The following is a 14,132-nucleotide window of genomic DNA, read 5'->3' on the forward strand; positions in this document are numbered from 1 at the left end:
TGACACTAGCAATATACTCTCTTAAAGAGTTATGGCAGCAACTGGATATTGGAAATTAACCTATGCCACGCTCAAATTCAATAGATCAGGCCAAAGATCAGCATGGCTGACGTGTTGTGAATGCGTTTAAATTGCGTCAACCACAACGAGGTGTGACCGCGGGTCATCGTGAGAACTTTGAGCCGATTTTTATAGCTGGAAAAAATTCTTTGAGATACTTTGAATGATTAATTAAAGTGATTGACATGCTCCATTCGTTCCGCGGAGGAGGGTCCGGACAGTTTCCATTCGGAAGCACCTGGTTCTGGTCTTTCTTTTCTCTCTGATCGATTAATACTGCAGAGTCACTACACGTAATAGGGTCCCGCCATAATTTGTTCTGCCGCATGAACTCGGTTGTGGTATCGTGAAATTTAAACTGATTAAGCCTTTTATACGGATATTTGGAGGGTTTTGAATATTCAGCTGGCCCTGTCTCTATGTAGTTACTTAATTATGTACCACACGCGTGTCGTTTTTATCTTTTCTCGATAAGAAGGAGGGTTTAAATATTGAAACTTTACGAGCGTTTAAGAGACGACATTATTCTATGCGGTTGGTAGCGGACTTGTGAAATCTAAAGGTGCTTTTAAGATGATAGAGACGTGTGTGAAGCAGCATTACATTGCAGACAGGGACTCTATATGGTGCGACTGTCACGCCATTGCCAACTCTCATTAATTTTAAGACATAAAATATTAGAAGCGCTACTTTGCGTGAAGCAGTACTTTTATTACCTACTTAATTAGATTTTTCACTCTAAATTATATTTCGTACTGTTAATTAGAAGGCTGATAAAATAAACTTTTTATTTGCCACTTCTCAACGAATATTGATATTTCTCTCGTTTTTATTCGATTGTCTCAAAGTGTAATTATGCAAAGCTGACTTGAGCATGAAAAATGTACCTCAATACCCCGGACTCTATACAAGGAATTTAACCGATAAATAAAATCCAAAAGTTTAAGGCGAGTTATCACTAGATAATCATTGACGCGCAGAAGTCGCGCCACTGCAGCACTGCAGCATTTCTACGAGTAGGTTTAAGCGTCCATTTGAATGCAGCCTAACTCTCGTATCTATGAAAAACTTTCGAACGGTTCGAACCAGCCCAGCCCGGAGCAGAACGATTAACCTAACTGGTCCACGAATTAATGGTTTCGAATAAACATAATTAAGCTTTCAAAGAAAGCCGATTGATCTTTGGCCTATTAGTTTGGAAATGACACTCAATTAAATGTGGGTCCATTTGTTTCGACGTCAGCGCACTTCTTTTGCTTTATCTATACTCTGTAGTTTAGTGGGTTGTCTTGTCTGATACCCATTAACTGATTTAGGTACGAGCGTGCGCGTTGAATTCTGATCAGCTTCTATGTTGCGGCCTGTGTTGCCGCAGTCTCATTTATTTTTTAAATCCTCTTGGCTTCCAAGACAATCACCAGTGTTACTTTAGGTCTTATTTAGACATTGTGAAGAAGGCAACACATATAAAGAAGGTACTTTACACGTACTTAATTTATATGTTTACTTACACAACAAAAGCTGCACCGTTACTGGAAATTCTTTCTGGAAGTGCCCATAAATTGCTTCATCAAAAATTTACCATAACGAACCACATCTTTTTATTTGTGTCAAAATACATTATCCCTCGGAACAAGGTCCTTACCTTAATTAATCTTCGTAATTAAAGGCGTCAAGAGTTAATTTATATAAATGGCGGTGGGTATTTTGCGTGTAATATTAATAACTATTCGGTGACCGGTTGGACGTCATTCCAGCTTTTAATTATTTCGTTCGAAGAATACGGGCCCTTGAAATTAACTGAGCAAATTTATCAGTTCGTTCTGTGAAATGTCGTAGACATAATTAAGAAACCATAAAAAATACGCATTATCATGTTAAAATGATACCTGCTGGTTATACTGCTATCATAATAATATTAACATTTTATGCCTTGATTATATTAATGAGTGCTTTGCTTAATAATGATAAAAATTAGTGAATACTTTATTCGAGGTAAGGCTAGCTTAACCCAGCAGTGGGTGATTGGATGAAATTATGATAATATTTATTCCTAAAAGAATGTATTATGTAATTGCAATTGAAAATGTTAATGTATACTTTACCTTTAATCAGACATCTAAAACGAGCTAGCTTTCAGATAATCAACAGACATCAAACTCTTATGGCTTAAGCGTTAAGGATCTGATCTATCAGATTACCAGTCTTCAACCCTCTAATTCTAAAGGTATCTCAAACAAGTTCGAACAAGCTTGTTGCAGCCTGCAATCGGCGGGTTAATAACAGTTTATCCCTTATTCCAGAACCAGTCGGCTCCAATTAAAGCAGTGGCTACGTAGAGACATGTTAAATGTCATGCCGAGATGTGTATTTATTTTAAGAAACGCCTATATCAAAAGTACACACTTAGGCCAGCTGGCCAGTGGCTTAACCGGTTCTTCTTCGCACAAAATGACCGTCGTCGAAAGTGAACATTGTCATATGAGGATAATTTTAGAAGTGAAAGATGAGTAAGATGTAAAACTATTGTAAGGGAGAGTCAGCTAATTTGGACCAGTTTTTTTCAATCCCATTTTACACATAGTTTTCTTTTGTTTTTGCTAATGTCCATGGTATATAATAAAAGATACATTATTCAACTTACTATTTCATAAGTATTAATTAACATGATTGTTGTATATTTAGCACAAATCAACAAAGTACGAGTTCAGAGCTTCGGTCCAATTTAGCCAACCGGTTCGATAATTTGTACCACAGGGTTACTAAATTGGATTTCAATAAATTTCAAGCCTTTAAAAAAACTAGGGCAAAACATTATACGATACATTCTTAACAAATTAGGAAACGAAGAGGAACAGTAGTTAATAACATAGACAATCGATATTGTTTTACACGTTATCACGATTTTGAGTACAAGTTTTGTAATTCCAATTATCGTAACGCACACTTGTACCTAATCTACTTTGCCAGTCTTTTGCTTTCATTTATTGTTAGTCAAACATAACTACGCTATTATAACTTCAAAATATGATTTACTAAAAAAAATTTCAAAATCCTTTGGTAAAGTTCCATACAACTTGATGTGGTACAATTTAGCCGACTAGGTGATAGTGCTTTTAAAAAATCGGTAAAAAATATAGCTTTTATAAATACCGAAAAATGTTTCAAATAATTGTAATCCACACTAATTTACGCTTCTAAATAATATATTAGAAACACCCTGTAATTAAATTTAACAAAATTACAATCTAAACATGTATTGTCAAAAGTTGCTTGAAAACAATGAAAAAATACTTTTCAAAATAAAACACACGTGTTTGTTGTCACGGCAAAAACCACATGGCCGATATTAATTGATTTTAGTTGTCTATCGCTGAGTGTTGCAATTACAGACATTCAATAAATACTTTACGAAATATGAGGGTGGTACAATTTACCCGGCGGTACAATATACCGAACTCTCCCCTATTATGGGTTGTAGGGGAAAGGGGAGGTAGTAGCTACCCCCTGTGAAAGGGGAATTCAGAATCCTACAGCTTCTGAAAAAAATAAAAATTAATTTTTGCAGCTTCTGAAAAAATAATTTTGGTGTGGTGTTGCGTTTTTGATCTATGCTAAGGTATGACACCTATTTGATGTGCAATTAGGAGGGAGGGATTTCTATTATGAAAGGAGCTTTGGTTAAATCTGACTCTACCAAAAGGATAATGTAAAAAATGCTTAATTAGATCGATGAGTTTTATCATTAGACTTCTCAGTTCACTGAGACTGTTCTTCAAAAAAACTCTCTCTATTATTTTGTGTATATCTTCGGACAATCTTTCCAGAAGGCGTCCTACGCTGCGCTTCTAAAAAAGTTCGCTATTCTCTCTGTGTAGAAGCTTCTTTACAAGCGATACCATTAAATAAATCGGCAAATGTTTTCCATCCGCGAACCGCTTCGGAATCTGGACTGGTTTTGTTAATTAATGGCGTTAAACGACGTTAGTGAACTTATCAAATTATCACTGATGTCCAGAAGACGTGTTATTTGACAAAATATGTGGGAAAATATCATCGAAGTGAGGTTTTTAAATCGGCGATATTTTTATTGTAACCTTTTGACTCCTGCCGCCCGGTTATTTTCTTACAAATTTTAACGACGTGCGACTTAATAAATTATGTGTCTAATGACGTGATATTCACGTTTGTAAAAAAATCCTACTAATTTATTTAAAACGCAAAAGTTTGTATGGATGTTTGTACTCTTTCACACTAAAACTACTGAAAGGATTTCGATTAAACGTTCCAAAGTTCCAGTACGATTGTTTACACACCAGTAGGCCTAGGATATGCGCGATAAGATAGTCTTCTCTATTATGCTAATATATATTCTTATGTTATTTATTTTATCTAATGCTATGTAAGTATGTATATTAATTAAACGTCATATTTATTACACCGCCTTAGTCTCTCTACTCAACCTGTGGTTGACTAGCAGATAATGCCACCTGGCATTAAGTCCGCCACTGTACAGTTGTATGTGCAAAAGTGTAAATAAATAAAAAAAAAAATAAGCGTTTATCAAGCTATTTTATCGATTTTACGTGATAAGCCCATATATTAATTTGTCGTCTAAAATCATCGATAAGATTTTATCACGGGGCGCATCCTAGCCCTGCTGAACAATTAGGCTATTAATAACGATCTGTAACAAACTGAATAGCACGCGGGTGAAGCTGCATTCAAAAGCAGAAAAAGCTATATAGATATCCATAAAGAGATGTGTCAGTTATTTCCTAACTGATATACAAAATAATACTCCATGTACCTACATAATGGGTGTCGTTCACGTGTCGTTTCATAAGGCCTATGATGCTGTACTAATACTAACAGCTATTTATTCCATGAGTAACAGTTTCGCAAGCCTATCCCGACATTATCATATCAGGAATTAAGCTGCGCGGTCGCAGTGATTGGCGATCTATGCCGGTAGTAATAGGGTGTGGTGGGTCACGAAGTTACGTGGCACTCGCGGAGTTAAGCGGAGGCGTAGTGCTGCGAATGTGTTAGCAATTGGTACTTGGTTTGAGTATTATGGGGAGAAAAGTCTCTTTGTCTTCGTTAAATTTAAATTAGAGTGATCATAGTTATTATCACTCTTATGTGACTGCATCAGAAAGTCTGCCAATAGAGAGAGATGGAGGGAGATCGTGCGGAGAGTTGTATCCGCCTCTACAACCGATGTAAACAACGCCTCAACGTGACCACGACCGCTCTGCCAAGAGCGTAACGACTAAGAAGAAGAAGAAGATAATAGTTACGTTCTTCCTGTTTTAGATTGCGGAGGCAAAGAAACGATAGTGACAATTATTTCTGGAACTTTTTTTAACTTAGTTGTTTTTTCCCTTTCCATATTACATTCTTCCCAAGAAGAATCAGTTAGATAATTAATTATTGTGAAAAAAATAAAATAAACAAAATATTTGGGGTGAACTCTATCAGCATCAATTACTTTTCATACAATACCCAATTTATAGGAATTCAAATTCTTTATTGCATAGAGTCTTTAATAGAGGTACAAAAGTTCTTACATAATAGACATAGACCCGTTAAGTTACCCTGCCAGGATATACATATATTGGTTTACTATTCACAAAAAACTTAGTATCTAAAATTGTTTGAGTAAAAATACTTGAGTAATAATCGTCTTTTACAGATTTTTTTGGACCAAGAAAAACTAAATTTCAAAAACACGCTTCAACTACCTACTTGCATAATAATACCAAGTTAAGTTTACCTATCTATTATGTATTTGATATGGTTTAATTGTGTAGTCCCTAAGTCGAGTTAGGGACTACACAACAAACAGAGAATGGGCAGCAGCGCTCTCTGAAAAACATCAATCTTTTAAACTGCGATCTCCAACCCGCCTGCCAAGCGTGGAGATTATGGCAAATCCCTCCACCATAGTGGAGGAGGCTCATAGTCCAGCAGTGGACTGTAAAGGGCTGTTGATGATGATGATGATGATGGTTTAATTGAAACTAGTACTAGTACGCGCCCAACACTAGCTACCCTTGAGCACGCGCACGCCTCGTTGTCCGGTATCTTGGTGAAAGGAAACAAATGATTTAGATTATAAGTTTATTTATGCAGTTATACGTTCTAATTTAACCGGTAATTGGCTCGGTCCATGCAAATCGAGTTGTTGGTTAGGTATGCTGATAGATAGTGAAGTGAGAAAACTAGAGACGTAATTAAAAATGCATGTACGAATTGGTAAGGCTTCAGTATCATTCTTTTTTGTAGGAAATGAATTTATTAGGAAATTAGAATCAATACTTTAATGATAAAGAAGTGCCATACGAATTTGTGTCAAAAATATGCTTTTATAAACACACCACCTAACTTTAACCTTAACTAAGTATAACGTAATAAGCGGTGTTTTTTATATGGAGTTTGATCGATTTTTGACATTTGTAACAGTCAAAGTTTAACTTACTTTACTTGACTATCGACGATGTTGTGCTTCATAAAAATACGTTACTCAAACTGAACTAAATATCTAAAAAGTTTGGGAGTTCATTTCTACAGATCAATACTTTAAAAGATTGACTCTATCTACAGGTATGTAGATGAACTTTAATCTTAGAATAATATAGCCCTTTAAATCAAAATGTCATTCTATGGCCAGACTCTCGTCACATTCTAAAGGTCTCATTGTGGGGTCGTAACTCTTTGAACCAGCTTGGGCCGGCGCAGCCCAGCCCAGTGCTAACAACAGCTCGTTGCATTACTACGGATGTGGGTGTGACACGTTAATTTAACAGACCTGTTAAATCTAGGATCAAAAGGGTTTTATGCTAATGTTGAGTTGGTAAATGAAGCTTGAATTTAGACGTGGAGATTTCGTCATTTGTTTCTTCAAATTGGCTTGAATGTGCAAGAAAAGTTTTAAAATACCTAAAGGTAACTTTGTAATTCAATAATAAAAGTTAAGCTAAGCTTAATTGCAGTAATGTGGGATAGTACTAGACTTTGATTGGTAAACCTTTACGAGGCTTATTACAAAAAAGTTAAACCCGGGGTAATCACTGGTTTAAAATAAAATTTCCAGTACTAAATGACAATTTAAAGTAGAGTTTAACTTTTTTTAAAAGGAGGTAAATGTAGCAACAGTCGACTTAAATTTCACTCCAATCTATACTAATATTATAAAGCTGAAGAGTTTGTTTGTTTGTTTGTTTACTTGAACGCGCTAATCTCAGGAACTAGTTACCGGTCAGATTCGATAAATTATTTCAGCGTTAGATAGCCCATTTATCGAGGAAGGCTTTAGGCTATACAGGGTGGAAACGTTAAGTGATCTCACTCGATTATTTCTAAACTAAACAAGATATCGAAAAACTGATTACTGATTCTGAAAGTACTTCACAAGCTCTTTCAAACGGTACTAATAATAGGTTACAGAATAAATTGGATCTATCCGAAAATTCAATGTTTCCAACTTCCATACGTTTAGTAAAACCACATAATATTAAAAACTATACAAGATATTAAAAAAACAGGTTACTGATCCTGAAAGTGCTTTACGAGTTCTATCCAACGGTACCAATAATAGGTTAGAAAATAAACTGGATCCATTCGAAAATTCAATGTTTCCAGCTTCCATACATTTAGTACAGCCACAGTCATGGCACTCAAGTCTTGTTAATATTATAGCAAGTAAAGCCCAACACCAATGTTTTCCACGAATAATTTTAAATAAGAATACAATTTACGAGTACATTTTAAGTGTTAATTTATTAAAATTAATACCTACTTCTATTATTGTTTGGCTGGCATACATTTAGTATGGAGACTGAAAACATTATTCTTTGTTGCTTGTGAATCACTTTCAGGATTACTAACCAGTTTTTCGATAAGTGATCTCATTCGATTATTTCTAAACTATACAAGATATTGAAATACTGGTTACTGATCCTGAAAGTGCTTCATGAGCTCTTTCAAACGGTACCAATAATAGGTTACAGAATAAACTGGATCTATCTGAAAATTCAATGTTTCCAGCTTCCATACTAAATGTATGCCAGACACACAATTATTAGAAGTGTAATTTTTTTTAAATGATAAACTTAAAATAAAATCGTAAATTGTAATCTTATTTAAAATTATTCATGGAAAACATTGGTTTTAGGCTTTACAAGAGATAAGGGTTCCCTACTTGTTTTCGAAAGTTGATGGTTCGATTTTTATTATATCGAACACGTTGTGTCGGTAATTCAGTTGTGCGATATTTTATTCCATCGATGCTTTGTTGGTGCGATGTAACGTTTGTGCGAAAAATCCTTTAGCGAAAAACCTTATAGCGATTGCTCATTACTTCGATAAATTTATTCCTTCGATAGGTAGTACCTAACTAATGTACCTTTTTTGTTTAAAAATATTTATTTATTTATAACGATTGAGTATGTTTAATATTATAATTATGTACTTAATTGTTTATTATTGAGTAGTTCTGATAGTTACCATTACTTTTATGTTTGTAAAATCACAGTTTTGTGGGTAGGCGTAAATGACAATAAAATCAGAGGTTACATGCCGTGGTAAAAAAATATTTGCGGCTTGACTTAAAATTCCCCTTAATTTATTGCCTATCTTCGTAATTCCTAAAATTAATAAATAATAAAAATATGAAGATAAGTAGGTATAATATTTTATTAGTATTATATTACAAATTATGGTACTTAGTTTTATGTAAACAGTCCATTTAATAGGCATTTCGAACTGACATAAGGTACTATCGAAGGAATAAATTTATCGAAGTAATGAGCAATCGCTTTAAGGTTTTTCGCTACAGGATTTTTCGCACAAACGTTACATCGCACCAACAAAGCATCGATGGAATAAAATATCGCACAACTGAATTACCGACACAACGTGTTCGATATAATAAAAATCGAACCATCAACTTTCGAAAACAAGTAGGGAACCCGTTAATAAAAATAATACATCCTATTCTTATCTCAAGAATATACTCTTATAAATAACGCAACTTTTACTTTAAAAAAAATAATTTATAAGAACCAAACTAAAAAAAACAATTATTGCAAAAATAATCGAAAATAAATCGGAAGTAAATCGGGCAGAGCTTCTGGCTTGATGTTTCTTCTCCGGCGGCTGATGGGCAAATGGACGAGAGACGGTCGCTCCCGCCTTTATATACAGGTCGTGACGCGCAGCGCCGACAGCAGCGCCGCCAGGGGTCTCTTCAGTTCCAATACGGCCTCTCCTGACGGGGCAGCGTCCTCGCAGCCCTCACGAGCTTGCTGAAGAGGGACCAGCTCCCGCATCATCAGCAAGGTCTTCAACTTCAGTACTCTCATCGTAAACTGAAACAACCACACCAATTTTAGGACAGAAAGCTCNCCTGCCATCACGCTACGAGTAATAGGTGCAGAGCAAAAATGATTTTCACGTGTACGAAGTCGCGGGCACTGCTATAGTTATAATATTGCAAATTAACCTTAACAACATAAATATTGGTCACTTATCCGCACAATAGGGTAAAGCAACCTGTCACAAGTGTAGACCGTAACTCTGCAAGCATTGTGCGGGCGCAGCGCCGCTGAATACTAACGATCAAGCATGCGCGTGACACGAGCGTTTTGAATGTCACAGAGATTTCGTTACGTGGTCTGAAAGCTTTATTTGTTTAAGGCTGATAGTCAGATTTTTGGTGACTTGACCTTATTATTTGCTAATTTTATTGTAAACGACCTCTATTAAGTTACAGGATATGTGAAGCTCTTTAATCAATATTATCCTTGGACATTTTTTTCACTGCACCTTATAGTCAATCTAAACAAAGCTGTGTACGAGTTTGAATAACAAATAACTAATTAAAATATACTTAAATATTTATTAAATCTCTACATATTTTATGAGCTTGTTCACTGAATGTCCTTAAACATAGATAATACAAACCGCTATAATGTGCATAAATACAAACATTTGTGTCAGGTAGCCATCGTGTCGTACCCCGAGATTATTTCTTGCAATTATTAGTACCCACTATAATCACCCAATACAAGCGTTATACGGACTCGTAGATAAGTACTGGTCATAATTTTCATTTACCTGAGACTAACAAGATGGATTATAAATGCAGAAAACGCCGCAGCTTGTGCACTTAATATAATGGACCGCAATTATGAAACATAGAGCTGATTTCAAAACTGGTAGATAATTGCGTGATTAATTTACATGTCTAGATTTATAATAATCAGTTCCCTTTAATAACTTGGCTAAGATAAATCTGCTGATATTTTTATATTATCAACTTTCGAAGTTGCATTTTGGAAAATAACTTCATACTTATTGTGCAATTCAATTATGTCGGTATTTGTGTTTTTAGTAACTTTACACTATTCTTATAAATAACGCAACTTTTACTTTAAAAAAAATAATTTATTCGAACCAAACTAAAAAAATAATTATTGCAAAAATATTCGAAAATAAATCGGAGGTAAATCGGGCAGAGCTTCTGGCTTGATGTTTCTTCTCCGGCGGCTGATGGGCAAATGGACGAGAGACGGTCGCTCCCGCCTTTATATACAGGTCGTGACGCGCAGCGCCGACAGCAGCGCCGCCAGGGGTCTCTTCAGTTCCAATACGGCCTCTCCTGACGGGGCAGCGTCCTCGCAGCCCTCACGAGCTTGCTGAAGAGGGACCAGCTCCCGCATCATCAGCAAGGTCTTCAACTTCAGTACTCTCATCGTAAACTGAAACAACCACACTAATTTTAGNGCAGCGCCGCCAGGGGTCTCTTCAGTTCCAATGGCCGTATTGGGGGGCGGGCCTCCTGACGGGGCAGCGTCCTCGCAGCCCTCACGAGCTTGCTGAAGAGGGACCAGCTCCCGCATCATCAGCAAGGTCTTCAACTTCAGTACTCTCATCGTAAACTGAAACAACCACATCAATTTTAGGACAGAAAGCTCATAACAGTCAGATGAATCGTTACTGAAAGTAAAACAAACTGACCATGTACCAAACAAATTCGATAATATCGCACACACATAGGGTTTACTCAGGCCTATTCCAGCGCAACCAGATACCTCAACCGTGTGTACATACAGGAGGGTTTACACCGGTCTCTAACTGGTCAGCCCGATACCTATGAACACTGAAGGATTTACACGGGTCTCTTCCTGCGCAACCGAATACCTTTTACTATGTGCACGCTACAGGAATTAAATCGGTCTCTAACAGGTCAACACCAATACCTTCACACAAAACACAAAGGATTTACACAGGTCTCTAGTTAGTGTGGGCCCCCACTAACGCAACCTAGTACCTTCATTCTATACTCTCACACAGACGAGTATGGCAACAAAGTGCATGGTCACCCCAACCCCTTGTGCACAAGGTCTTACATGGGTCTGTTCCATTAGATCATCACATCTTAATAAACACAAACAGTTTGGTACATGTCTAAAGTTACTGGCAAACGCTGGGTTTCAACACAAGAATAAACAATCTATAAACACAAAATGATTGTAACAATCAGTACTAACTTTCAAAAAATCCAGCACAGGTGTCAGGCGTCCACTCGCCACGCCATAAAACCATATACCCAGCCGCTGCCTGGCTGGTCTTCCCATAAGAACCAGTCAACAGTCTAAGTTCATATCTATCATTCGGCAAAACTGCTATGACTTTATATGGACCTCGCATGCCACAATCGAGTTTGCCGGTACTTTGCGAACTCTTTATCACATAAACAAGATCATTAATGTGGAACTTCTTAGGTTGACTCCTATTTTTATTTACGTATGCATCCTGCCTCTCTCTATTCTCGTTAATAAGCCTGTCAGCGCGTTGACGACGTAACTCTCGCATAGCCTGCCTATTTGGGTTGGTACCTTCACACGTGATGTCTCTAACAAGGGCGTTTATAGACGGAGTAGTATTATCTGAACCAACCAGCAAATTGAGAGCCGAACATTGCGTTGTTTTGTGTTTCGTTATATTCAAAACTAATTGTAATTTCCACAAAACTTTAGGCCATTCGTTTTTATTGTAATTAACTTCTAACCGAACCATATTCAAGACCGTACGACAATATCTCTCGACTTGGCCGTTTTCCTGGTGCATTTCAGGAGTGATAAAATGCACTTCTACACCAAATCCGGTTATCCAATCAAGAAATTCTCGGTTGTCAAACATTCGACTCCGATCGCAGACCAAGCGCTTAGGGGTACCGAATAAAGAGATGGTCTGAGTCATGACACGTTTAAGTTCAGAGCGGTCTTGTGTATATAGACCGTACAGTAGACAATACTTCGTGTATGCATCAACTATCAGAAGCACATACTTGTAGCCTTCGCACTCTGCTAACGGGCCAAGGACGTCGGCGTGTATAGTGTCAAACGGCGCCGGGGCCTTACGCCAAGATGTGATAGGTTGTAGTGGTGCGCGAGGGACATGTTTATGCGAGATGCAGACAACGCAATGTGTCACATACTTAGTGACAAACTGTCTCAAACCCGGGAACCAAAAGTGACAGAGAATCAACTCAATAGTTTTGTCTATCCCTAAGTGCTCATGTTCGTCATGAAAGACACGCAACAAGCTCAAACGGAACGCCTTTGGAACATAGCACAAATATCGCGTATCTTCGCCTAGCTTTTCATACTTGTAATACAACAGGTCGTTACGTTTAACATAACGCGAACTGTCTAACTCGCCATTGTTCAATTTTTCAAGCAACGTTAGGGTTTCCTCGTCACCTGCCTGAGCTACCTGTGCCCAATTTTGTGGCCTCTCGACTGCATCTATCACGTTAACCGGGTTTCTACTCAAATAGTCTACGTGAGACATTAAAACTCCTTTACGATACTCTAAGGTGAAATTAAAATCCTGCATATAGATCCACCATCTAGCAACTCTGGGCTGGAGATCCTTTTTACGCTGTGTCATTTTTAATGCATTGCAATCAGTTATTATTTTAAAATCTTTTCCAATTAAATACTGACGAAAATGTTGTAGTGACCTGACAACAGCCAAGGTCTCCAGCTCATAGCTGTGATATTTAGATTCCGCGCCTACCGTCAATTTACTAAAATATGCAATAACTTTCTTTTGGCCGTCTTTTTGTTTTTGCAGTAGAATACCACCGTAACCAACTGAGCTAGCATCCGTGTGTAACTCGGTTTCCAACTCAGGGTCAAAAATAGCCAATACAGGCTCGTCAGTCAGTCGGGCTATAATTTCTTGACGGGCCTTTTCTTGCTCGTCACCCCAATGAAAATTTACACCCTTCTTAGTTAAGGCGGCTATACATGCCGTTTTAAACGCGTAATCTGGTATGTACCGACGGAAATATCCAGCCAAGCCCAAAAACTGACGAACTTGTTTGACCGTCGATGGTCGCGGTGATTTTGCTAGTGCCTCGATTTTATGCTCGCTCGGTCGTACCTGACCTTGGCCAATAATCCTACCAAGATATTCCACTTCATTAGTGAGAAAAGTGCATTTCTTTAAATTTATCGAGAAACCCGCCTCCGTTAAGGTTTTTAACACGGAATCAAGTAAAGTAAGGTTTTCAGCGACTGTTTCAGACAACAATAACACATCATCTATATAAACCAGCACTTTTCCCGCTTCGATGAAGGGTTTTAACGTTTTTGAGATGGTTTTTTGATAAATAATCGGGGCATTAGCGAGTCCGTAAGGCATTTTACAATATTCGTAATGCCCTTCGGGCGTTACGAACGCGGTTTTGTGAATTGACTCCTCACTGACCTTTAATTGATGGAACCCGGCTACCATATCTAGCGCACTAAATACTTTAGCCTTACCTAGCCTATCGACATGATCGTTTATCAAAGGAAGAGGATGTCTAACTTTAACGGTTATTTGGTTAAGCGCTCTATAGTCAACTACCATCCTATCGGAACCATCCTTCTTTTTTACGAGGAGGACGGGACTGGCGTACGCTGAGTTTGACTCCCTAATGACTCCCTTTTCAAGCAAATCGTTTACTATAGACCGGACGCGTAACTTCTCATCATGTGACATTTTATACG

Source organism: Ostrinia furnacalis, unplaced genomic scaffold (assembly GCF_004193835.3).
Source record: "Ostrinia furnacalis isolate ACB-3 unplaced genomic scaffold, ASM419383v2 OfSCF0932, whole genome shotgun sequence".
Lineage (NCBI taxonomy): Eukaryota > Metazoa > Arthropoda > Insecta > Lepidoptera > Crambidae > Ostrinia > Ostrinia furnacalis.